The sequence below is a fragment of the Rana temporaria genome, chromosome 7 (assembly GCF_905171775.1).
Source record: "Rana temporaria chromosome 7, aRanTem1.1, whole genome shotgun sequence".
NCBI lineage: Eukaryota > Metazoa > Chordata > Amphibia > Anura > Ranidae > Rana > Rana temporaria.
This window is the reverse complement of record NC_053495.1, coordinates 168,256,337-168,278,382: the sequence shown is the minus strand read 5'-3', so window position 1 is coordinate 168,278,382 and position 22,046 is coordinate 168,256,337. Positions and strand designations below refer to the sequence as shown.

Sequence of the window (22,046 nt, the reverse complement as noted above, 5' to 3'; positions counted from 1 at the left end):
TGTTAATTCAATAATTTTACTTATTTGTACAAGTCATAAAAAAAAGGCAGTTTTACATTTAGTTTTAAAATTTTATTGTATTAGGTCATTTAGCATTATATTCAGTATACGCTGCCGAGATTGTGCCTTCATCCACACTTGAATCTGTAGGTTAGAAGACAAAGATTTTAGTGCAATGTTAGAAGTGCATAGAACAAGTGCTTAAGAATGCTCAAATGACAGGGAAGTCAGTACTTTTACTTTCATCTGTAATCAGTGAGAGAGTTCAAAGTATTTATCATCATGCATCCCCATAAGAACAGTTTACATAGCACACTTACAAGATAGATCTGGACACCCAGCTTCGTACGTATATCTTGATACCTGTGAAAAAGCACAAGTGTTAATGATGCCTTTGTGATGCAGACCTGCACTGTCACCTTTCAAAAATGGGGTGGGAACACTTGCATAGCACAGCCCCTGCATCTGCCTAGGTAATGAGGGATATCCCCCCCTTCAGCCTCCTGGGGACACCAATATCACATTCCAGGAGGCGCTGTATAAAACAGCACATGTGCAGTGAAATCAAAGGGCCATGGTACCAGATACCACTGCATACCTTCGGAGGTCTAGTGGAGTCCAGGCCTCATCAGGTCGCCGTTTGGGTGGCAAAAGAGACCTACCCATTATGTGGGTGATCAGGTAATGACCGATTTGGTGTACATGCCTTGAAAGTCACATGTTCACTCACACCTGCAAGTGCTAGGTCTCACTTTGCTTCTGGGGTCTCAGATGGCACATGGAAAAAGGGAGACCACAAGTTACAAGTGGAATTAAGGGATATTTTTGCTTGCATGGCAGAGAAAGTGTTACCAACCTATATGCAATATTGTGTTGGCATAACAAAGGCAGTTTACTACCATGTAGACAATGTAACCTCAGAAAAAATTGGAACGGTAATAGTGAAATCAGGTTTCATATGGCAGAATCGTTTATCACTGGTTACAGTAAATTAGGTAGAATGTACAATTTCGCAAAACATGCTTCACTTACCATATTGCATCTTGAATAGCAGCTTGATCATTACCAAGAGGAAACCTGGAAAAGCAAAATATACCGTTTAGGGAAACATTTGGAATAGTTTGACAACATTTTCCCTAGTGTTAGTCTGTATCAGCGAGTCATATTGTCCTCAAAGTGATCAGAGACCTGATTCTTAAAGTCATCATTTACAGACCATTGAAAAAGTAATAGCATGCACCAGTTGATTATAACATTTGAAAATGACACACATTGCTGCACTTTCTAAATATTGTTCCAGGGAAGGAGTATCATTATTTGCTCACTAGGGAACCTGCTGTGAAGCCAAAAGTTCACCATCCAGGCTGGACCTACTCTTTAAGTGACACACACACACACACAGAGAATAGGCAACTGGAGGGCTATTGTTAGGGAGGTCATCTTAAGCAAAATACTGATGAACTACTAAATTTTTTTGCATGCAAGCACAGCAGCTAAAAAGTAAAAGTATCCACTTACCATTTTTTAAAATCATCCTCCCGACTTTTGCTTGTAAACTGTAGCCATGCCTACAAAGAAACATAATATTCAATATTGTGCCTGTGCCCAAGCAAATGATAAAGATTCTAAGAATGTATCAGATAGGAGCGAAAGATTGTTCTTCATAGCAATCAGCTGAACTATGGTGTCATCATATACAATAATCCTATACATCAATATTATATAGAATATTAACCCACCTCTCCCGAGTCCTAAGGTGGCATGCAAACTGTTGCCAGACCTACAAAAGATGCAGAGAAGAGATTAGTTTGAGTTTATTAGTTTGAGTTTATTAGTTTTTAGGATATATTCTAGTGAGCAGCATTTATGAAGTCACCAGTGCATGTGCTCTGAACAGTATACTGGTGCCGTTCAGAGCTTTGCAACGTGGCCGAGACTCATGCACATGTCAATGCGGCTCCTCCAGTCAGTCCCCAAGCCTAAAAAGGAAGACCCTCTGCAGTGATTACAGTGTGCTGCTGGAGGGCTTAGTTTAAGGCAAGCCTTTCATAACGTGCTAGTATGCATATACTATATTAAGCTATTGCCTTGCAGGTAGAAACTTAAGTGTTTACCACTTTAAGGCAGTCTTAAGCCTCATACACACGATAGGATTTTGCAATGGGAATTGTGTGATAACAGGCTGTTGGAAAATCTGACAGTTTGTACGTTGCATACAATTTGTTTTAAAAATTGTCCGCCAACAAGTGTTGGATTATCCAATTGTGTGTACACATGTCCTTCGGACAAAACGCCAAAGTACAAACACGCTTGCTCAGAAGCAAGGCTAACCATAAACTCATTAGCAGAAGTTGCCCAAAGGGTGTCGCTAAAGAGCCGAACACAGTTTTGCATTTGAGCGACAATGCTTTGCCGTTTGTATGCACAAGTTCGCGTCCAACACCCTTTGGACAAAAGTCATACTCTTGGATGAAAAATGAGGCTTTAGACATCTTGACTTAAGACATTTTTACTCTTATTAGCCTGACCGGGATATGTACAAGTGCCAAGCCTAGACATCAAGGGTGCCAGTGCCAAGCATATAGCACTGTTAATGGTTAGGCATGGCTTAGATTTGTATTTAAAAAGCCACTTTACCAGAAAAAAACTCAAGCTTGAGACAGGATTAATCAGATAGGAGCGAAAGTGTTCACCACTGTCAGTCTGATGAACTATAAAATCATCATGTTAACCTGTGTACAAGCTTTTATTTTATCCTGCCCTCAATCAGCAAAAGTTGTGTTAAATGATTTATCTCACCTTTACATTGTTTGCCCTTGAAGTTTTAACACCCAAAAAAAACAAATACAATTTAAAAACTCATCTTCATCAAGCAGCCAGTTACAACTAAACTCTAGACCAGGGGTAGGCAAACCTGGGGCCCTCCAGCTGTTCTGGAACTACATTTCCCATGAGGCATGGCTGGCAGCTCCCAGAGGCATGCTGGGACTTTTAGTTCTGCAACAGCTGGAAGGCCCCAGGTTACCTACCCCAGACACAGCATACATCAGACGTAGGTTTCTTTCATTCTTATTCAGAGAGATTCCCATTGATAAAAGCAAAAATCATCATTGTATACCAATAAATGACAACAAGTTTTTTTTAGAAGCACTTACATTGAAGTTGACCAGCTTTGCAACAGCATCTGAAAGATCAAAAATTGTTTATGTAAATAAAAATGCCACCTACATTCATCTTATTTAAAGTCCTTGGAATGTAAAAAATTTAACCCACATGGACCCCCATAGCAGAAAATTGCACCGAGCCAACCCCCCCCAATACAAAACTAGGTGGTTGACAAATTTTGCACGAGTCCTGGACACAACTACAAGCTTTTTCCCAACAGAGCGGGATTAATGGCAGCTTTATCCACATCAGAAATCTTGCAACTAAAGCTTTACAGGAAGGAACACTTGTGGCCATATAGATACCGAGTCAGGACATTCAAGTGATTATGGTTAACCAATCAAGTGGGCTGACGGGGCCAAACCACTGCCATGAAAGATTATATATATATATATATATATATATATATATATATATATATATATATATATATATATATATATATATATACATACATACATACATACACACATAATAAGGCAAGTGCAACAGGTCCCATTAAAAGCTGTGCAATCAAGCGTTTCCCCAGCACTCAGTTTTTACAAAACCAGGGTGATTGACAGCTGCAATTGTACCCCATACATTTGGCACTATACAGTAGTGTAAAATCTGGTTAAGCCTCAGTGGTAATAAAGATGTCAGAAATCACTTCTGTCCACTACTCTTACAGCATCATAGGCTTATTTTTTTTTTTAAAGTTACATTTTAGAATTTAATATTTCAAGCAATTCTTACCAATTTAGCCATAGAGTGTTCAATGGCATGAACTGTACTTTCTAGTAATGGCCATCTTAAGGGCACCTCTTCACACATGATACCTGCAAAGAGATTTAATAGAATACAATTTAGCCAGGGGAAAAAATAATAATGACATTACCAAAATCTTTAAAGGAATCATGTAATGGACTGAAAGCAAGACAATTGCCACACTGCAGGAACAGGGGGCAAGGGGGGGGGGGGTTCATTTTTCTTGCTCACTCCAATAAGGATTCCCTTTAAATTCTGGTAGTTACCTCAGAAAAATATGGAACGGTTAAGAGTATAATCAGCCTTTATATCATATGGCAGAATCAGTTTCATCACTGGTAACCAAAAAGTGATTATTTTTTGAAAGTACGTACAAATTACACAGGTTGCTCACCAGTAAATTAAAAGCCCACCAATGATGCACCTAGGGGGGGAAAAAAAAACAATGGTAGTTAGCACAGCTTAAGTAGCTCATCAGTGCATGCACAATACAGTTGTGGGTTTAGGTCAGCAGTAACACAAGTCCACATATATATTTCAGGACAGACATTTGAAACATCATTTAAAACCCAAAGGAGCACAATACTTCAGGAAACTACACTCAAGACGGCTGCAGAATGTGAGCTGGTACCAGTTAAAGGGCACAAAGGAATCACACTGACCCACTTGCACTAGACAAACTGCCCTTCAAATCCTACATACTTGGGGATGTTCATATTTGACAAGTATCTGTCCCCCCCCCCCCCTCCAAAGGAGATCAACCAGGTAGTTTAGCTTCACTGCTACAAGAAATGGCAGGCCAAAGAAAAAGCTGGGGTGTTCCCACAGGTTGGATTCTCGGACAGGCAAATGTCCCAATATTAAAAACCAGCAGCTACAAAATTTAAAAAAAGGAGCCTGGACACTTTTTAAATATAATATTTGGGGGGGGTTAAACAAATTTTTATTAGCAAAAGATACTTTACATGCAAACAAAAGTGTCAGAGGCCTAGAGCTAAAGTTATTCACCCTCTAGTCTGTCCAAAAGTATAAGAAAATCCCCAAATTGTGGGTTGTTCCCAGATAGAGAAATCTTCCAATGGGGACGCTAGTTCTGGTGACCTGGAGGTTTAAGATTTCCTTTCACTTCCTGTTTGGCTACAAGACAGGAAACCTCCACAAACGGGACAGATAGTTTTATTTTATATACTGATGGGGGGGGGGGGTCCTAACCCTACTTTGCTCCAACCCAAAAATGGAAAGTTTTGCCTAACGATTCTATAAGTATGCAGAACAATTACAAGGCCTAGTAAAGAAGGTGTTGCTGTACATCTCAACTAGATTATGTCTGGAGCTGCTGCAATGCCTAGAATAGATCTTACCTTGTAGCTCTTGGAGAAGTCTTGTGCTGAAAGGGCCAATACCATCTGTAACCAAAAAGACAGACCATTTAGTAGGTGGAAAGGCAAGATTCATCTACAAGGACAAAAATAAAGCAAGTCAGATAGAGCTAATAACAGACCTCCATGGGGTTGTCAAGTCTGTTAAAAAAAAAATCATCATTTAAAGCAAACCATCGACTCAGGTGTAAGCCAATAAAATTGTGCCAGGCCGTGATCAAGGTGTGGGGGGGGGGGGGGGGATGACCCATACACCCAAGACAGTTTGTAACCCAGCAAAGCTTTTCCTGTATGCCACATTCAGTATACTTACTGATTAAGTCATCCCTCATCCTGTAGTTTGCTTCTGTGTACACAACCTGCAGAGAAACACCAATTAGTGGAGGTTTTCAATATTTCATTCAGCCCCTCCCAGGAGACAGACACATCAGATAGGAGCGAAAGACAAGCCGTGTTCATCACTGTTCATCTGCTGAACTATGCAATCATCATGGTGTCTGAGATTTGATTTCTGATGTCGAGATGTAAAGCCTTGCTAAAAGGATCTAAACCAAGCACAGCTTGAACCTACAATGGTTACATCAGTATGTCCGGCCCTAATAAAGTCAAGTGGAATTTCAGTTTCAAGAAACAATCAAAATGATTGACAGACAGATCTTGCAGGGTTTATACTGACCCACAGTGATCATAAGCAACATTAAGATCCACTATAGGCCTGCAGCACATGTCACTTAAAACCAAGGCCATTTAGCATATGCAATTTCTATTAAAGCGCAACTAAAGGCTTTTAGTTTGGAGATGGAGTGTATTGCCATCTGTGACCCAGCTACTCTCATGAAGGTAAAAACCTTTAGTACGCAGCTCCCTTCTGCCCTCCCAATGCCAATCTTTATCCAGCAAAGTGCTGGAGAGCAGCTTCTCCCAGCTTTCTGCCTCATTATCTCAGACAGCAGCAGGAACCATTGGCTCCTGCTACTGTTAGCCAGTGAGGAAGCGGAGCCGAGCCCTATTGTGTCTTATGGACAAAGCTGGGCTTCATGAGCAAGCACACATTAATGTGCCCATAGCAAGCAGCTTCCTATGGAGGCACTCAGGTGGCAAGAGCCAGGAGTACAGGCAGGGGAGAATCAGGACTGGCTGCTCTGTGCAAACCATTTACCTTTAGCCCATGTTCACACTGGTGCGATTTGTCAGTTCAAAATGGCACCCATTTGTTGGCAACTGAACTGTTCAAACTGCCACGACTCATATTGCAACTTTGAAAAAAAAGTGTTACTGAACTACTTTGAACCCCCCCCCAAATTTCATTGCAAAATGCATAGATGTTTAACAAAGTTGTGTGTGTGTATATATATATATATATATATATATATATATATATATATATATATATATATATATATATATATATATATATATATATATACATATACACACACACATACTGTATTTATTGGCGTATAACGCTCACTTTTTTACCCTGAAAATAAAGGGTAAACTGTGCCTGCGTGTTATACGCAGGGTGCTGCGGATAGTTTTTTTTCCTGAAATTTCCCTCTTAAAGTTAGGGTGCGTGTTATACGCCGATAAATACGGTATAAATATATATATATATATATATATATATATATATATATATATATATATATATATATATATATATATATATATATATCTATATATATATCTATATCTATATCTATATATATATATATATATATATATATATATATATATATCAGCTTTTTAAAATTGTGCTGAAGTAGCTGCACCAGGGCTGAGTATCACCTTAAAGACCTAATCCAATGTTGAATAGCCATCTTATAATTTCATATTTTACTATAAGGCTCCATGCACACTGAAGCTAAAAAAAAAAAAAAAAAAAAAAAAAAAAAAAAAAAAAGCAGTAGCTTTGCAGGGAGCCTTTCAACGTTTCTTGCAATAGCTTTAATCAGCGTTTCAGTGTTGCTTTTTTTCCTTCAATGGATAAAAAATAAATAAAAAACCGGCGCTAGCGTTTTGCAGTCCCCCCCCCCCCCCCCCCGACAAAAAAACAGCACTTTGAACGCAAATTTCAGGCGTTCAGAAAAAAAAGCCAATAAACTCCAAAGCTCATTAACACTAAAACACGCCCAGGTGTGCATGGGCACATAGGCCAACAGAATTCAGTTTATGGGCTTTAAAAAATAAATAAAATAAAAACCAAAACACCAACTACAGTTTATCAGCTTCAGTGTGCATGGAGCCTTAGAAGTAGTGCAAGAGGACTCTATAATTGGCAGATTGACAATTGCTCTATAAACATTTGTTACAAAACCTTGTGTCCCTCCACAGCTATGGATCATCAAGGCAAAGAACATCTTTGATCTAAAAAGATAAAAGGACCAACTTTAAGGCAAAATGTACAAATGAAAGGAAGCTTCTTATTTTCTACACTGCATCAGAATAGAAGATTTCCCTCAGTCTTATTCAGAGAGATTCCCATTGATTATTTCAAGTCATCATGTACAGCATTATGTTCTCATATCCGGCAGAAGAGACATCAACTTACCCGAGTGTACCGCACCATGATGGACTGGACTCCACATCTATAAAAAACAAATAAAAGTTTGTTAGCAGAAGTGTACACATTAGTGGGCTCTTTGCTGCCTCTCTTTGTAATGCCTCAGAACATATATTGGTGGTAAGCTCTCTCGTCATCCTCACAGTCAAGAGTAGCAAATAAGTGTCATCACAGTAGCATTACACTGTATAGTTAGGCCTGAACTTCTCTCTGGGTTGGAAAGTCTTACTAATAGGCAAAGGCTTCCCTCTGTAAGGGGATACGCCCTCAGCATGGTGAGATGTGAAGCTCTGCTGATTTCTATCATCCAATCATGTAAGCAAATTATTTATCTTGCATGTGATTGGGTATTCTTAATCTTTTACAAAGAAAAGTCACATTACCACACACTGGGAAAATGCCCTTGAAAAGACCTGCCCCCTGCTGTGACTGGACACAGCAGTAACCAATCAGTAGCTCAGCGGATACAATCCACGCTAAATGTTTGGGAGACAGGCAGAAGGGTGGTCTCTGCCTATGTAAATGCAAACCGCGGTTCTGTGAGAAGGGAATGTACTGATCTGTGTTTCTGCCAAACAGGAACACAGATCTTTACCTTCCCCACATTTAGTAATCACCCCCTAGGAACACATTTAACCCTTCGATTGCCCCTGATGTTCCCTCTTCCCAGCCAGTGTCGTTAGTACAGTGAATTTTTTAGCACTGATCGCTGTATTCATGCCACAAGTGTCTGTTCAGTGATTGATTTGTCCGCCGCAATATCGCAGTCCCGTTTTAAATTTCCCGATATTCGCTAGTATAATGAAAACACACACGCGCCTAAAGTGAAGAAATGCGTTTACTTTTATCGGGTATGTTTTATAGCAGAAAATAAAAATTTCTCAATAGTTTGTTTATAGTGCAAAATATAAAATCGGGGGGGGGGGGGGGGGGTTAAAGTGGTTAAGAGACACACACACACGATTTTTCTGTCTGTGGGGGAGAAATTCTAGGCAGCAGGATCTCTGGAACCACAGCAATGTAACCGAGATTTGGATCAGGCCGATGGGGAGGGCTGGAACGTGGCGCAGGGCGTGACAACATCACTGGTGGGTTGCAACAGCATTTTTAGAGCATGCACACTGGTATATGGAACTTCAGGGCATGCTCCATTGTCAAGCTAGTGAGACTTTGGCTGATAACACCCACCAGTGACATCACGCCCGATGCTGCATTCCAACTCTCAACCATCGGCCTGATCCAAGCCTCAGTTTCATTGCTGTGGTCCCAGAGATCCTGCTGGCTAGGATTTCTCCCTCACAGAAGAGAAAAAAAAAAAAAAAAAAGCTGTTCAGAACGCCATTGTGGATGGATTTGTGCCTTACTTCCTTAACCTCCATGCAAGCGGACAATGCACCCGTATCTCATTAAAATGTTTACAGTTCTAACCTAGGAGGTGCCTGTGTTTCTAAACAAGTGCTGACATGCAGTAGGAGACACTACATAAATGTATTCACATGCAATATATCAGCATACATAGATAGAGGTTAATATGGTGGTGAAAAAAAGTTAAATATCTACTGCAAACCCTTAAAAGCCCTGTTTAAAGGGGTTGTAAAGGTTTGTTTTTTATTTTCTAAACAGGTTCCTTTAAGCTAGTGCATTGTTGGTTCACTTCAGTTTTCCTTCGATTTCCCCCTTAAAAAAATCCCCCCCCCCCCCCCCTTTTGTCTGAATTTCTCACTTCCTGTTCCTCCTCCTTGTAGTCCTTGGGACTACATCCCTGCGGGGAGACGCTGTGAACACCGCAGGGATGTAGTCCCAAGGGAGGGGGCGAGCACTCTGACTAACCCCCAGCCAGAACGGCTCAGATGATGGGGGCAAGCTTCCTGAGGAACAGGAAGTGAGAAATTCAGACAAGACACACGAGAAATCAAAAGAAAAGTGAAACAATGCACTAGCTTAAAAGGAACCTATTTAGAAAATAAAAACAAACCTTTACAACCCCTTTATGACAGAAACCTCTTCTGCAGCTTTAGCTACAACAGATTATTCAGTGAAACATCCAAACTTTGGAGTACCTCTAGAGGCTGGCAGTAAGCAGGGGTGAATACAGCAGCTGCATGTATCAAACCCTGAACTTGTGGTCCTGGCCAGAGTCTAAGCATATGAAGGCATATTAACATAATGCGAACACACACAATGTAAATATAAAATCTTAGGCCCAAAAGAGACTTGTGCCAAGGCTTTACATTTTTCCTGCCACAGAAAGTATGGCAGGGTAAACCCCACAGAACTACTGAGGCTTATAAAAGGTCAAATCCCAAGTGAGTAAAGGCATATTACACCAGGTGACAAGTCCTTTACCAAAAAGCTCCGAGTTTACACTTCCTCCCTCCCAGCTCTGCACTAGTGGGATAGGAGGGCTCTGTAAGACAAGTGGAGAGTCAACTTCTGCCAGCCGATTTGTTAATCGACTGCAGATTGCACCGTGTGTTAGGAAGGCAAACCAGAACACCTGTGAGGTAGCAAAACCCAGACGAAAATGCAACTCCATATGCAAACCCAGTAGCATCAAAAATGGTTACCACACCCAAGAAGCAAAGTAAAACATTAAACCTTAGGCCTAAAAAATAAATAATAATAAAAAAAAAACAAAAAAAAAACAAACAGTCTTGTGCCAAGGCTGTAAATGTACCATGAGACCAACCTCTCCACTGGACGCTTGTATAGTCAGATCCCAGGTAAGCGAGGACTCCTCCATCAAGAGTTTTAGGAATTTACACTTTATCCTTCCCAGCTCTAATGGGAATGGAAAGCGGAGACAGGTGAAGCAAAAGGGATTACTACTTAGACCCTTGAGAAGTAGAACATTAAACCTTAGGCTTAAAAGACAGACTTGAGCCAAGGCTGTAAATGTACCATGAGACCGACCTCTCGTATAGTCAGATCCCAGGTGAGTGACAAAGTATACCCGGTAACCAGTCTTCCATCAAAAGTTTACACTTCATCCTTCCCAGCTCTCTAGTGGTGGGAAGGTAAGGTTTCTGTGAGGTGAAGAAGAAAGAAAAGAAAACACACCCTTCTGTCAGCTGAAAATAAGACTGTAGATTGTACTGTGTGTAGGGAGGTAAACCAAACACCTGTGAGGCAACCACACCCAGGTAACAGATACTAGAAACAATTAAGGCCAATTAGTGTGCTCTGTGAAAAAAAAAAAACTCCACACTGACACTTTCAGTTAAGGAGTAGTGGGACCAATAAAAACCCCAACAATCCACCTTCTAGGGATCCCCTACAGCCCAACACATGGCTAGGGGATCTTGGCACTAGTTAGGTTCATTATCCTCCTTGGTCAATGGGGGGGGGAAGCCCAACAGTGCCCCATCACATTAACCCCAACTCAAGGGGGCCCAGGTGACAAATTACAAGCTAGGTGAAAAAAATAGGAGCAAACACAAGTGAAAAGTAGGTAGGTACAGCAACCTCCATCTTATCTGTGTCCTTCTGGTGCCAAGGGCACCTGTATCAGCCTGAGCTGTAATCTACATTGAGCCCAAAATGCAGTATTAGCTCCTCCACCTGTAGCTTCCTGACAGCCCTCGCTTGAAGAAAATGGCACCAGCTAGCCCTTTTCCTTCTCTGAAAAAGTCTTGGAACCAAAACCTCCGGCTCCTGGAAATGACCCCCTCCATAAGGATTACTGCCGTGCATCATCCAGTCACAAAGGAACACAGACAGGCCACAACCCAACGTAGCTACTGCATGAGCCCCTCTGCCCAAAAAATGTCCTATAGTGCAGACAGTGCACACGTACCCAGACATTTGGACTGGGAACCCACACTGCCTGTGCTGGTTTCTGTCAAGGGGGGTATGCCACTTCCAGTCATGGCCTTCGCCAGGCATGGAAGGCTGCCATTTTCCTCCATGGAGTGGTCTTGGAGGGCCTGCTTGACAAAAATCCTACTAGCTGCTCCCAGTGGAGCCAAGTAAGTAAAGACGTGGGTGGAACACAAAAAGAAAGCCAAAGGCCTACCTAACCCTGGTTCCAGGTGCTGCATCTCCTCCATCTGGAGAAAACACAATAGACTGACCAGTTCAGCAGAGGGACTGCCTTTTAAAGTGTATTGGTGATGTGTTTCCTGTTCCTGTCAGGAGGAGGGGCTTCTCTCAGGGGCTGTCCTGGAAGACGACTGGGGGGAAAAAAAATGCAATAAAGATGGTGCAGCCATAAGACCATACAAACAGAACAAAATATTACAGCGCACACAATACAAAAATGACATTTAACTCCTGCAAGGCTATTTAAAACACCTAAACATTTGAAAAAAAAATAATATAGGGATTTAGTCACACCATAGGGCTATACTGCGCTAAAACCCACTTACTGCATCAAAGTACACCATTGTCAGTGGGTTCTATGCTATTCATAGAAAGATCCTGCTTCTTATAAAAAAAAACTGCGTCTTATCTCATTTTTTTTGCTTTCAAAGAAACGCTGTTGAACGCAACTGCCTAAAAACGTCAATAAACGAGACTGTGTACATGGTCACATAGGATAACATTGAATGAGTTCAGGGGCAATTAAAAAAAGCATCCAACTGCCTCTGAACGTACATTTAGCAGCGTCCTGTGTACATGGGCCCTAAAAGTTTTATTTTTTGGTGTTTGGATCACTATAACTAATGGACTTTTTAGCTTGCTATATTTTCAACAATATGTATTTTTTTGCAGTGATATATGATTATGGTTCATGATATATATATATATATATATACTGTATTTTCACTTGTATATACTTAGCTCCACCTTTTAATATAAGGCCATTTGCCTGTCCAGAGAGGTCTTCACCCGAGCCAATTCTTCAATCAGCCTCGGGTGCAAGCACCTCAAGTAAGGGACACAAAGTGAAGCCACAACAGGTTTCCTACTGAGCATGCGTAAGTGCCTTGTGAATGGTCCCGTAGTCTTCTGGGACCAGTGATGTATCCTAGAAGGCTGATTTTTTTTTGGGGGGAGGGGGGGATGGGGAGATGGTAGAACGGAGGCTCTTGGCTGCAGAAACACTTTATCTTTGTGGAGAATCAGGAATGGCACTTTGCCTGATAGCGCCTCCAACGCAAGAATTTATGATAGATGTGATGGATGGCCACTTTATAAGAGAGCAACCTAAAGGAGTTCCCTAATGGGGGATAAAGGATGGTTTCTGCAGGCCAAGGAGAAACAAATGAAAATCCCAGGGAAGAACCTGATGCTGTAATGGCTGATCTGTGAGACTCATTGAGTTAGGCCCCTTTCACATTGAGGTGTTTTTCATGCGGTACAGCGCTAAAAATAGCGCTGCTATACCGCATGAAAAAATCATGCCCTGCAGGCTTCAATGTGAAAGCCCGAAGGCTTTCACACTGAAGCGGTGCGGTAGCAGGACCGCTTCAAAAGTCCTGCTAGCCGCATCTTTGGAGCGGTATAGGAGCGGTGTGTTTACCGCCCGCAACAAAGTAAGCAATCTAAATACCCTATGAAAATAATGCCCCAAGTCCTTCGTATAGCCAGTAGATGTGCAAACATATTTTTGTAAAATACTCTTGGACCCAAGCATAGGCCAAATATTGAAAATGTTGGCCTCCGGAAAAGCAGGATGAGGGGGCGATGTGCAGGTAAGCATCTTAAAATGTCCGCTGATGCAATATCGTCCCTCTCAGCAGCAATTACTGGAACATAATAGTATGTTTTGGCAGACATTTACTGCCCTTTTCCAGCAGATTAGAGACGCAAGATCTATGGAATACTTTATGGCCAGACTGCGCAATACCCCAGCTGTATGGACACTTGGAATGATCGTCTTGGGCTACTACACACCAAGTGGCTTCTTTCTCTTCTCGGGGGTCTGGCCAGTGGCAGCCAATCCATTAGGGCCACTTAGGTGCCACCTCCCTATCTATGATCTACTTACAGGGGCACCAGACTATGGCTTCCAATTGGAGGGTTATTTTTTTAAATCATTTGATTAGAAAGAGGCTACAATAGGGGTGGGCTTGGGGTGCAGAGCACTGTGCCCTGATCCCACCCAGTTGTGTGACAATAGCAAATTAATATTTGCTGCTTTCACACTAAATCTCCCTGCCAATCAGGAAGCAGGCCATGAGATGTTTCCCGACAAAACATCAGGTGATCCTTTTGGGCATCGAAGAGACAAGACCCACGTCAGCAGCTGCCGCGTTAATGGACACCAGAGCCGCTGCCTGCCACCTAGATGGCGTAAGTGCCAGACCGAACAGCAGATGGTTTTGGTGCTGTTTACCACCCCCCAGGCCACCACTGGGTCTGGCTACACCTTCTTTGCTCACCTTTAACTTTCATGTACAGTATTGCTGCATCGTATTAACATACATCAATTTTTGCCCTGTTGGATCATAGGTTGGTCCACTGCTGTGGCTTTAGTGTGGGTCATCTCAGTTATTGTTATTACTTCCAATTCCAAGAAAAAGAACTCACATAGTGATGTATTCGGTACATCACTATGTGAGTTCTATTTCTTGGAATTTCTATGCCACTCCACCTACTGGAAGGATTCTAACCTCTGATTTGGATTACAGCTCCGGTTAAAGGCCCTGGCTGGGGTTCAGCCGCAAGCTCTTAATTGCTTGCCTTCTGGTAAGCATATATCCTATATACCTTCTTGGTGTTGACCACGTTTGGCTTCATTTGCATTTTTATCTTTCTTACACGTTATTTATCCCTACAATTTTGAGGACTTGGGTGGACCTTTATTGTTTGGACTTATTCACATTGAATATCAATATTCAATTTTTCACTTCATCAGCGCAACTTATTCCTCTATTGCTCTGTATTTGTGTGTATATCACATATTTGTTGCAGCTCACTTTTATTTTTATTGTTTATTTAGGTTTTTAGCGCAGTAATCACTCTTTGTAGACACCGCATTTGGCAAGGATGGAATAGGATGCAACACCATGACGTGGTAAAGGATTAGGTATGGTACCCTACCAATTCCAACACCCTTATAGCCAAAGCGATGGCCATCAGGAAGGCTAGCTTGCGTGACAGCAAGACTAATGGAATTTCCCTGATGGGCTCAAATGGTTGCTTCTGTAATACCAGGTTTAAAGTCCAAGGACACATAGGTGACCCAATATGAGAGAGCAAGCAAGTTACCCCCAGCATAAAGTTTCAGACCAGCCAATAAGAGGCTAAAGGCCTTTGGAAGAATACTGACAGGGCTGAAATCTGACCCGATTGTACTCAAAGCCAGATTTCCACAGCCGACTAGAAAAGAGAATTCTTCCAATCATGCATTTCCGGGGATGCCATTTTCTGTCTCCACAGCAATACAAGAGTCTTCCAGACCTTCCAATAGATCTTCATAGTGACTGCTTTTCTGGCACTCACTAGGGTAGACACCATGATCCTTACCAGTGGTTCTCAACCTGGGGGAGGGGTCGGGAACCCATCAGCGGTCAAATGGCAATTTGCCAGGGGTCACCGAATCCTGAGCTGTTCCTGAAGCCCACACCACTCTTCCAGCAGATGCAGCCCAGCTGGGCTGTCCCTGGAGCCACCCACCTCAGCCTTTTCGCAGTTCACAGCATGGGGGGCAGAGACTAGAGGTCAGCTGACTGGTGAGAATTGTGAAGTGGGAGGGGCTGGGGAGACCCTATGTCCTGATTAGGGCATAGGTGACCTTGATCAAGAGCACCCAAGTTAGCTGATCAGAACTCAGCCGAGTGCTGCCTCTGATCCCACCCCCCACCAGCACTGCAACTCAACCCATTCCCCCCACCAAGGAGTAAGAGAAGGAATAAAAAAGAGAATACATCGAAGGGAGAGGAGTGCTAAATCCCAAAATTTACCATAAGGGTTTTACTGTACGAGTGGAAGGGACTCATGGAAAATGTCCGTGTTTTAGGGACGCAAATTACTTGTCTTGGGTGCCGACAACCCACGCTACAAAATTAATTTTACTGTTGGGGTCCCCACATGGGAAATTTTATCAATAGTCACGGCACTAGTGATGTTAAGAACCACTGCTTAACACCCTGCCATCAATAGCCACGCCCTCAAATTTAGAGACTGCAAATTGGGGTGGAGTATAGAACCTTGACAGTTCAGGGTGGCATGAAAGCAACCAAGTCTTGACTATTGTCAATCTCTAGGGGGGCAGGCTGGTGCCACCAGAATGACTGGAAGCCCCCCTCAGAATCCTGTCCTTGCAGACACTGGCTAAAAAGAAAAACCTGTACTTCCTGAATGGGGGTGGGTTATATAGGAGCAGATTTCAGGCTACAAGTGTCCATTCACCTAGAGACGGCATATAACCCAGTAATGAATAAGCCAATTTCTGTCCTGTGATGTACGTACGATAAAGACTATTTTTTACGTTGGTCCGTGCATGTGAAACTTCAGGGTACCCCCCCTTTTTTTTTTACACATAATTTTTTTGGGGGGGGAAGAATCTTCATTCTGACAGGAGACATGCCGGATCCTGTTCCCTGTGATTGGAAACAGTGGTTTGTCATGTCCCCCCAGTTACAACACAGCGAAAGAACAGTTAACTAAATGACTGGCAGGGAAGGGTTGTCTGCTGCAATCTTGTAAAACAAGTCTATAAATCTACCCTGTAGTTTGTAGACAACTTTTGCGCAAACCAAATGCACCTATTGCAATTTAGTTAAAATACGTATTGGCCTAAACCAGGGAGGCCACATGTGACCCCCTGCTCTGGCATAGAATACCGTTATTAAAAGGTCAGTTTTATTACTAAAAAAAAAAAAAATATCAGTGTATAAATGGGCATATCTGTTTTACAGTGATTACTGGGATGCTTTCAAACTGATCCACAGGTCGCAGAGCACCTGTGCGTTACCTGCACAGAGCCATAGACTTCTGTTATTACCTGTGAGTTTGGTGAGCTTTCTGAAAGTGCACCAAACCTGCAGATATATAAAAAGAAGTCTATTGGAAAGCCAAGGTACACTGAAGCACATCAGTGTGAAAGCAGCCTTGAGCCCCTTCACACAGTCAGTCTGACCCAATTGGACACTCCATTCACCTCGGAGTGGCAGATGTAAACAGACTTGTGTCCTACCTCCAATACAAGTATAGTGGACTGTGTCCATGTCCACTCTGCATATACAGAGGAGACACAGGACCTGCCATCCACCGCCTCCACTCATTGTGGCCCACGACCGGTTATCAAAACTCTTAAGTGGCCCTTGCTCTTCACAAGGTTGGGCACCCCTGGCCTAAACTGATACAATACATATCCAAAGACTACACACTTTTAACAAAGTAAAATGGGTTTTCAAAATTTGTCTATATATAAAGTGGCGATCAAAATACAACCAAAAGAAAGCTTTGTTTGGGTAGTGTCACATGCCCATGCAATTGTCAAAGCAACATAGTACCACATTACAAAAAAAATGGCCTGTCAGGAATTGGGTAAATCTTTCCTGGGGCTGAAGTGGTTAAAACATAATGAAATGGCAGCTTCTATATACATTCCTACCCCGACAAAAGCCAGCCCCTAAGATTTTCAATCTAGCACTTAATTTGTAGTGCTGACAATTGCACTATAGCAGGGAAATGCAATTAGCGGACCTCCAGCTGTTGCAAAGTCCCGTCGTTCCTCTGGGTGTCATGCGTGTGGCTGTCAGTCTTGCTATGCATCATGGGATTTGTAGTTCTGCAATAGCTGGAGCTCCGCCAATTCCATATCCCTGCACTATAGCATTTTAGTTAATTCAATAATTTACTTATTAGTACAAGTCATAAGAAAAAGGCAGTTTTACAATTTAGTTTTTAAATTTTATTGTATTTGGACATTTAGCATTATATTCAGTATACGCTGCTGAGATTGTGCCTTCATCCACACTTGAATCTGTAGGTTAGAAGACAAAGATTTTAGTGCAATGTTAGAAGTGCATAGAACAAGTGCTTAAGAATGCTCAAATGACAGGGAAGTCAGTACTTTTACTTTCATCTGTAATCAGTGAGAGAGTTCAAAGTATTTATCATCATGCATCCCCATAAGAACAGTTTACATAGCACACTTACAAGATAGATCTGGACACCCAGCTTCGTACGTATATCTTGATACCTGTGAAAAAGCACAAGTGTTAATGATGCCTTTGTGATGCAGACCTGCACTGTCACCTTTCAAAAAAGGGGGTGGGAACACTTGTAGAGCACAGCATCTGCCTAGGTAATGGGGGATATATCCCCCCCTTCAGCCTCCTGGGACACCAATATCACATTCCAGGAGGCGCTGTATAAAACAGCACATGTGCAGTGAAATCAAAGGGCCATGGTACCAGATACCACTGCATGCCTTCAGAGGTCTAGTGGAGTCCAGGCCTCATCAGGTTGCCGTTTTGGTGTCAAGAGACCTACCCATTATGTGGGTGATCAGGTTATGGCCGATGGGTGTACATGCCATGAAAGTCACATGTTCACCCACACCTGCAAGTGCCAAGTCTCACTTTGCTTCTGGGGGCTCAGATGGCACATGGAAAAAGGAGACCACAAGTTACAAGTGGAATTTTAAGGGATATTTTGGCTTGCATGGCAGAGAAAGTGTTACCAACCTATATGCAATATTGTGTTGGCATAACAATGTAACCTCAGAAAAAAGTGGAACGGTAATAGTGAAATCAGGTTTCATATGGCAGAATCGTTTTCATCACTGGTTACAGTAAATTAGGTAGAATGTACAATTTCGCAAAACATGCTTCACTTACCATAGTTGCATCTTGATTAATAAGCAGCTTGATCATTACCAAGAGGAAACCTGGAGAAGCAAATATACCATTTAGGGAAACATTTGGAATAGTTGGACAACATTTTCCCTAGTGTTAGTCTGTATCAGCGAGTCATATTGTCCTCAAAGTGATCAGAGACCTGATTCTTAAAGTCATCATTTACAGACCATTGAAAAAGTAATAGCATGCACCAGTTGATTATAACATTTGAAAATGCTGCACTTTCTAAATATTGTGCCAGGGAAGGAGTATCATTCTTTGCTCACTAGGGAACCTGCTGTGAAGCCAAAAGTTCATCACCCAGGCTGGACCTACTCTTCAAGTGAAACTTTAGTAACCCCCCCACAAACTTACACAGAATAGGCAACTGGAGGGCTATTGTTAGGGAGGTCACCTTAAGCAAAATACTGATGAACTACTACATTTTTTTGCATGCAAGCACAGCAACTAAAAAATAAAAGTATTCACTTACCATTTTTAAAAGCATCCTCCCGACTTTTGCTTGTAAACTGTAGCCATGCCTACAAAGAAACATAATATTCAATATTGTGCCTGTGCCCAAGCAAATGATAAAGATTCTAAGAATGTATCAGATAGGAGCGAAAGATTGTTCTTCATAGCAATCAGCTGAACTATGGTGTCATCATATACAATAATCCTATACATCAATATTATATAGAAAATTAACCCACCTCTTCCGAGTCCTAAGGTGGCGGCATGCAAACTGTTGCCAGACCTACAAAAGATGCAGAGAAGAGATTAGTTTGAGTTTATTAGTTTCTAAAATAGTTGTGCCGAGTTTTAATATTTTAACCGCTTATGCCAAGGGCAAATTGTTGCTTCCAAACTGCTGCTCTGACCTGCATGTTGGGTCTAGGCTGAGTGATTACACAAGTATGTACCTTTGCCATGTGGGCACATTTTCTACCCTTCAAGTTCTTTAGAATGTTCTACAACCCAATCCCTTTACATGGCAGAGGTTTACCAATGCAATGCTGAAACTGAGAATAGTACGTTAATTCTAAACTATTGTTACCTACAGGTAAACCAAGGCAAACCTGTAGGTAAAACAAGTTTCTAAACGTGCACCATTTAGGAGATATTCTAGGCAAGCAGCAGCTATGAAGTCACCAGTGCTCTAAACGGTATACTGTGCCGTTCAGAGCTTTGCAACGTGGCCGAGACTCATGCACTTGTCAATGCGGCTCCTCCAGTCAGTCCCCAAGCCTAAAAAAGGAAGACCCTCTGCAGCGATTACAGTGCGCTGCTGGAGGGCTTAGTTTAAGGCAAGCCTTTCATAACGTGCTAGTATGAATATACTGTATTAAGCCATTGCCTTGCAGGTAGAAACTTAAGTGTTTACCACTTTAAGGCAGTGGTAAGCCGCATACACATGATTGGATTTTGTAATGGGAATTGTGTGATAACAGGCTGTTGGAAAATCTGACAGTTTGTACGTTCGACAATTTGTTTTAAAAATTGTCCGCCAACAAGTGTTGGATTATCCAATTGTGTGCACACAAGTCCTTCGGACAAAACTCTAAAGTACAAACACACTTGCTCAGAAGCAATGCTAACCATAAACTCATTAGCAGAAGTTGCCCAAAGGGTGTCGCTATAGAGCCAAACACAGTTTTGCATTTGAGCGACAATGCTTTGCCGTTTGTATACACAAGTTCGCGTCCAACACCCTTCGGACCAAAGTCATACGCTTGGATGAAAAATGAGGCTTTAGACATCTTGACTTAAGAAATTTTTACTCTTATTAGCCTGATCGGGATATGTACAAGTGCCAAGCGCCAAGCATATAGCACTGTTAATGGTTAGGCATGGCTTAGATTTGTATTTAAAAAGCCACTTTACCACAAAAAAAACTCAAGCTTGAGACAGGATTAATCAGATAGGAGTGAAAGTGTTCACCACAGTCAGTCTGATGAACTATAAAATCATCATGTTAACCTGTGTACAAGCTGTTATTTTATCCTGCCCTCAATCAGCAAAAGTTGTGTTAAATGATTTATCTTACCTTTACATTGTTTGCCCTTGAAGTTAACACCTAAAAAAATAAATACAATTTAAAAACTCATCTTCATCAAGCAGCCAGTTACAACTAAACTCTAGACCAGGGGTAGGCAAACCTGGGGCCCTCCAGCTGTTCTGGAACTACATTTCCCATGAGGCATGGCTGGCAGTTAGTTACTCCCAGAGGCATGCTGGGACTTTAGTTCTGCAACAGCTGGAAGGCCCCAGGTTGCATACCCCAGACACAGCATACATCAGACGTTGGTTTCTTTCATTCTTATTCAGAGAGATTCCCATTGATAAAAGCAAAAATCATCATTGTATACCAATAAATGACAACAAGTTTTTTTAGAAGCACTTACATTGAAGTTGACCAGCTTTGCAACAGCATCTGAAAGATCAAAAATTGTTTATGTAAATAAAAATGCCACCTACATTCATCTCATTTAAAGTCCTTGGAATGTAAAAAATTAAACCCACATGGACCCCCATAGCAGAAAATTGCACCGAGCCAAACCACCCATACAAAACTAGGTATTGACAAATTTTGCACGAGTTCAGGCCACAACTACAAGCGTTTTCCCAACAGAGCGGGATTAGTGGCAGGTTTATCCACATTAGAAATCTTGCAACTAAAGCTTTACAGGAGGGTACACTTGTGACCATATAGATACTGAGTCAGGACATTCAAGTGATTATGGTTAACCAATCAAGAGGGCTGACGGGCTAACCACTGCCATGAAAGAAAAAAAAAATTATATATATATATATATGGCAAGTGCAACAGGTCCCATTAGAAGCTGTGCAATCAAGCGTTTCCCCAGCATTCAGTTTTTACAAAACCAGGATGATTGACAGCTGCAATTGTACCCCATACATTTGGCACTATACAGTAGTGTAAAATCTGGTTAAGCCTCAGTGGTAATAAAGATGTCAGAAATCACTTCTGTCCACTACTCTTACAGCATCATAGGCTTTTTTTTTTGTTACATTTTATAATTTAATATTTCAAGCAATTCTTACCAATTTAGCCATAGAGTGTTCAATGGCATGAACTGTATTTTCTAGTAATGGCCATCTTAAGGGCACCTCTTCACACATGGATACCTGCAAAGAGATTTAATGGAAAACAATTTAGCCAGGGAAAAAAATAAAAATAATGACATGACCAAAATCTTTAAAGGAATCATGTAATGGACTGAATGCAAGACAATTGCCACACTGCAGGAATAGGGGGCAAAGGGGGGGGTTCATTTTTCTTGCTCACTCCAATAAGGATTCCCTTTAAATTCTGGTAGTTACCTCAGAAAAATATGGAACGGTTAAGAGTATAATCAGCCTTTATATCATATGGCAGAATCAGTTTCATCACTGGTAACCAAAAATGTTTATTTTTTAAAGTGCGTACAAATT

The 22,046-nt window shown here is 41.7% G+C and overlaps 12 non-coding genes and 4 pseudogenes across 12 annotated transcripts; all 16 read right to left on the bottom strand.

Annotated features, from left to right (window-relative positions):
* Positions 1-220: 220 nt before the first annotated feature.
* Positions 221-292, bottom strand: LOC120946362. Its single transcript, XR_005750696.1, has one exon. It is a non-coding gene; the product is annotated as a small nucleolar RNA SNORD81 (small nucleolar RNA).
* Positions 293-913: 621 nt separating this feature from the next.
* LOC120946402 lies at positions 914-983 on the bottom strand. Its single transcript, XR_005750725.1, has one exon. It is a non-coding gene; the product is annotated as a small nucleolar RNA SNORD47 (small nucleolar RNA).
* Positions 984-1,628: 645 nt separating this feature from the next.
* LOC120946410 lies at positions 1,629-1,703 on the bottom strand. The gene has a single exon (XR_005750733.1). It is a non-coding gene; the product is annotated as a small nucleolar RNA snR60/Z15/Z230/Z193/J17 (small nucleolar RNA).
* Positions 1,704-3,042: 1,339 nt separating this feature from the next.
* Positions 3,043-3,115, bottom strand: LOC120946375 (annotated as a pseudogene).
* Positions 3,116-3,781: 666 nt separating this feature from the next.
* LOC120946448 lies at positions 3,782-3,846 on the bottom strand. Its single transcript, XR_005750769.1, has one exon. It is a non-coding gene; the product is annotated as a small nucleolar RNA SNORD75 (small nucleolar RNA).
* Positions 3,847-4,175: 329 nt separating this feature from the next.
* LOC120946397 lies at positions 4,176-4,253 on the bottom strand (annotated as a pseudogene).
* Positions 4,254-4,415: 162 nt separating this feature from the next.
* On the bottom strand, positions 4,416-4,479 carry LOC120946441. The gene has a single exon (XR_005750762.1). It is a non-coding gene; the product is annotated as a small nucleolar RNA SNORD78 (small nucleolar RNA).
* Positions 4,480-5,711: 1,232 nt separating this feature from the next.
* Positions 5,712-5,788, bottom strand: LOC120946434. Its single transcript, XR_005750756.1, has one exon. It is a non-coding gene; the product is annotated as a small nucleolar RNA SNORD77 (small nucleolar RNA).
* Positions 5,789-7,724: 1,936 nt separating this feature from the next.
* LOC120946368 lies at positions 7,725-7,804 on the bottom strand. The gene has a single exon (XR_005750701.1). It is a non-coding gene; the product is annotated as a small nucleolar RNA SNORD79 (small nucleolar RNA).
* A 148-nt stretch (positions 7,805-7,952) lies between these two features.
* Positions 7,953-8,033, bottom strand: LOC120946348. The gene has a single exon (XR_005750683.1). It is a non-coding gene; the product is annotated as a small nucleolar RNA SNORD24 (small nucleolar RNA).
* Positions 8,034-17,807: 9,774 nt separating this feature from the next.
* LOC120946361 lies at positions 17,808-17,879 on the bottom strand. The gene has a single exon (XR_005750695.1). It is a non-coding gene; the product is annotated as a small nucleolar RNA SNORD81 (small nucleolar RNA).
* Positions 17,880-18,469: 590 nt separating this feature from the next.
* LOC120946392 lies at positions 18,470-18,541 on the bottom strand. Its single transcript, XR_005750720.1, has one exon. It is a non-coding gene; the product is annotated as a small nucleolar RNA SNORD47 (small nucleolar RNA).
* Positions 18,542-19,192: 651 nt separating this feature from the next.
* On the bottom strand, positions 19,193-19,267 carry LOC120946409. The gene has a single exon (XR_005750732.1). It is a non-coding gene; the product is annotated as a small nucleolar RNA snR60/Z15/Z230/Z193/J17 (small nucleolar RNA).
* A 1,616-nt stretch (positions 19,268-20,883) lies between these two features.
* Positions 20,884-20,956, bottom strand: LOC120946377 (annotated as a pseudogene).
* Positions 20,957-21,544: 588 nt separating this feature from the next.
* LOC120946447 lies at positions 21,545-21,609 on the bottom strand. Its single transcript, XR_005750768.1, has one exon. It is a non-coding gene; the product is annotated as a small nucleolar RNA SNORD75 (small nucleolar RNA).
* A 323-nt stretch (positions 21,610-21,932) lies between these two features.
* LOC120946396 lies at positions 21,933-22,010 on the bottom strand (annotated as a pseudogene).
* Positions 22,011-22,046: the final 36 nt, after the last annotated feature.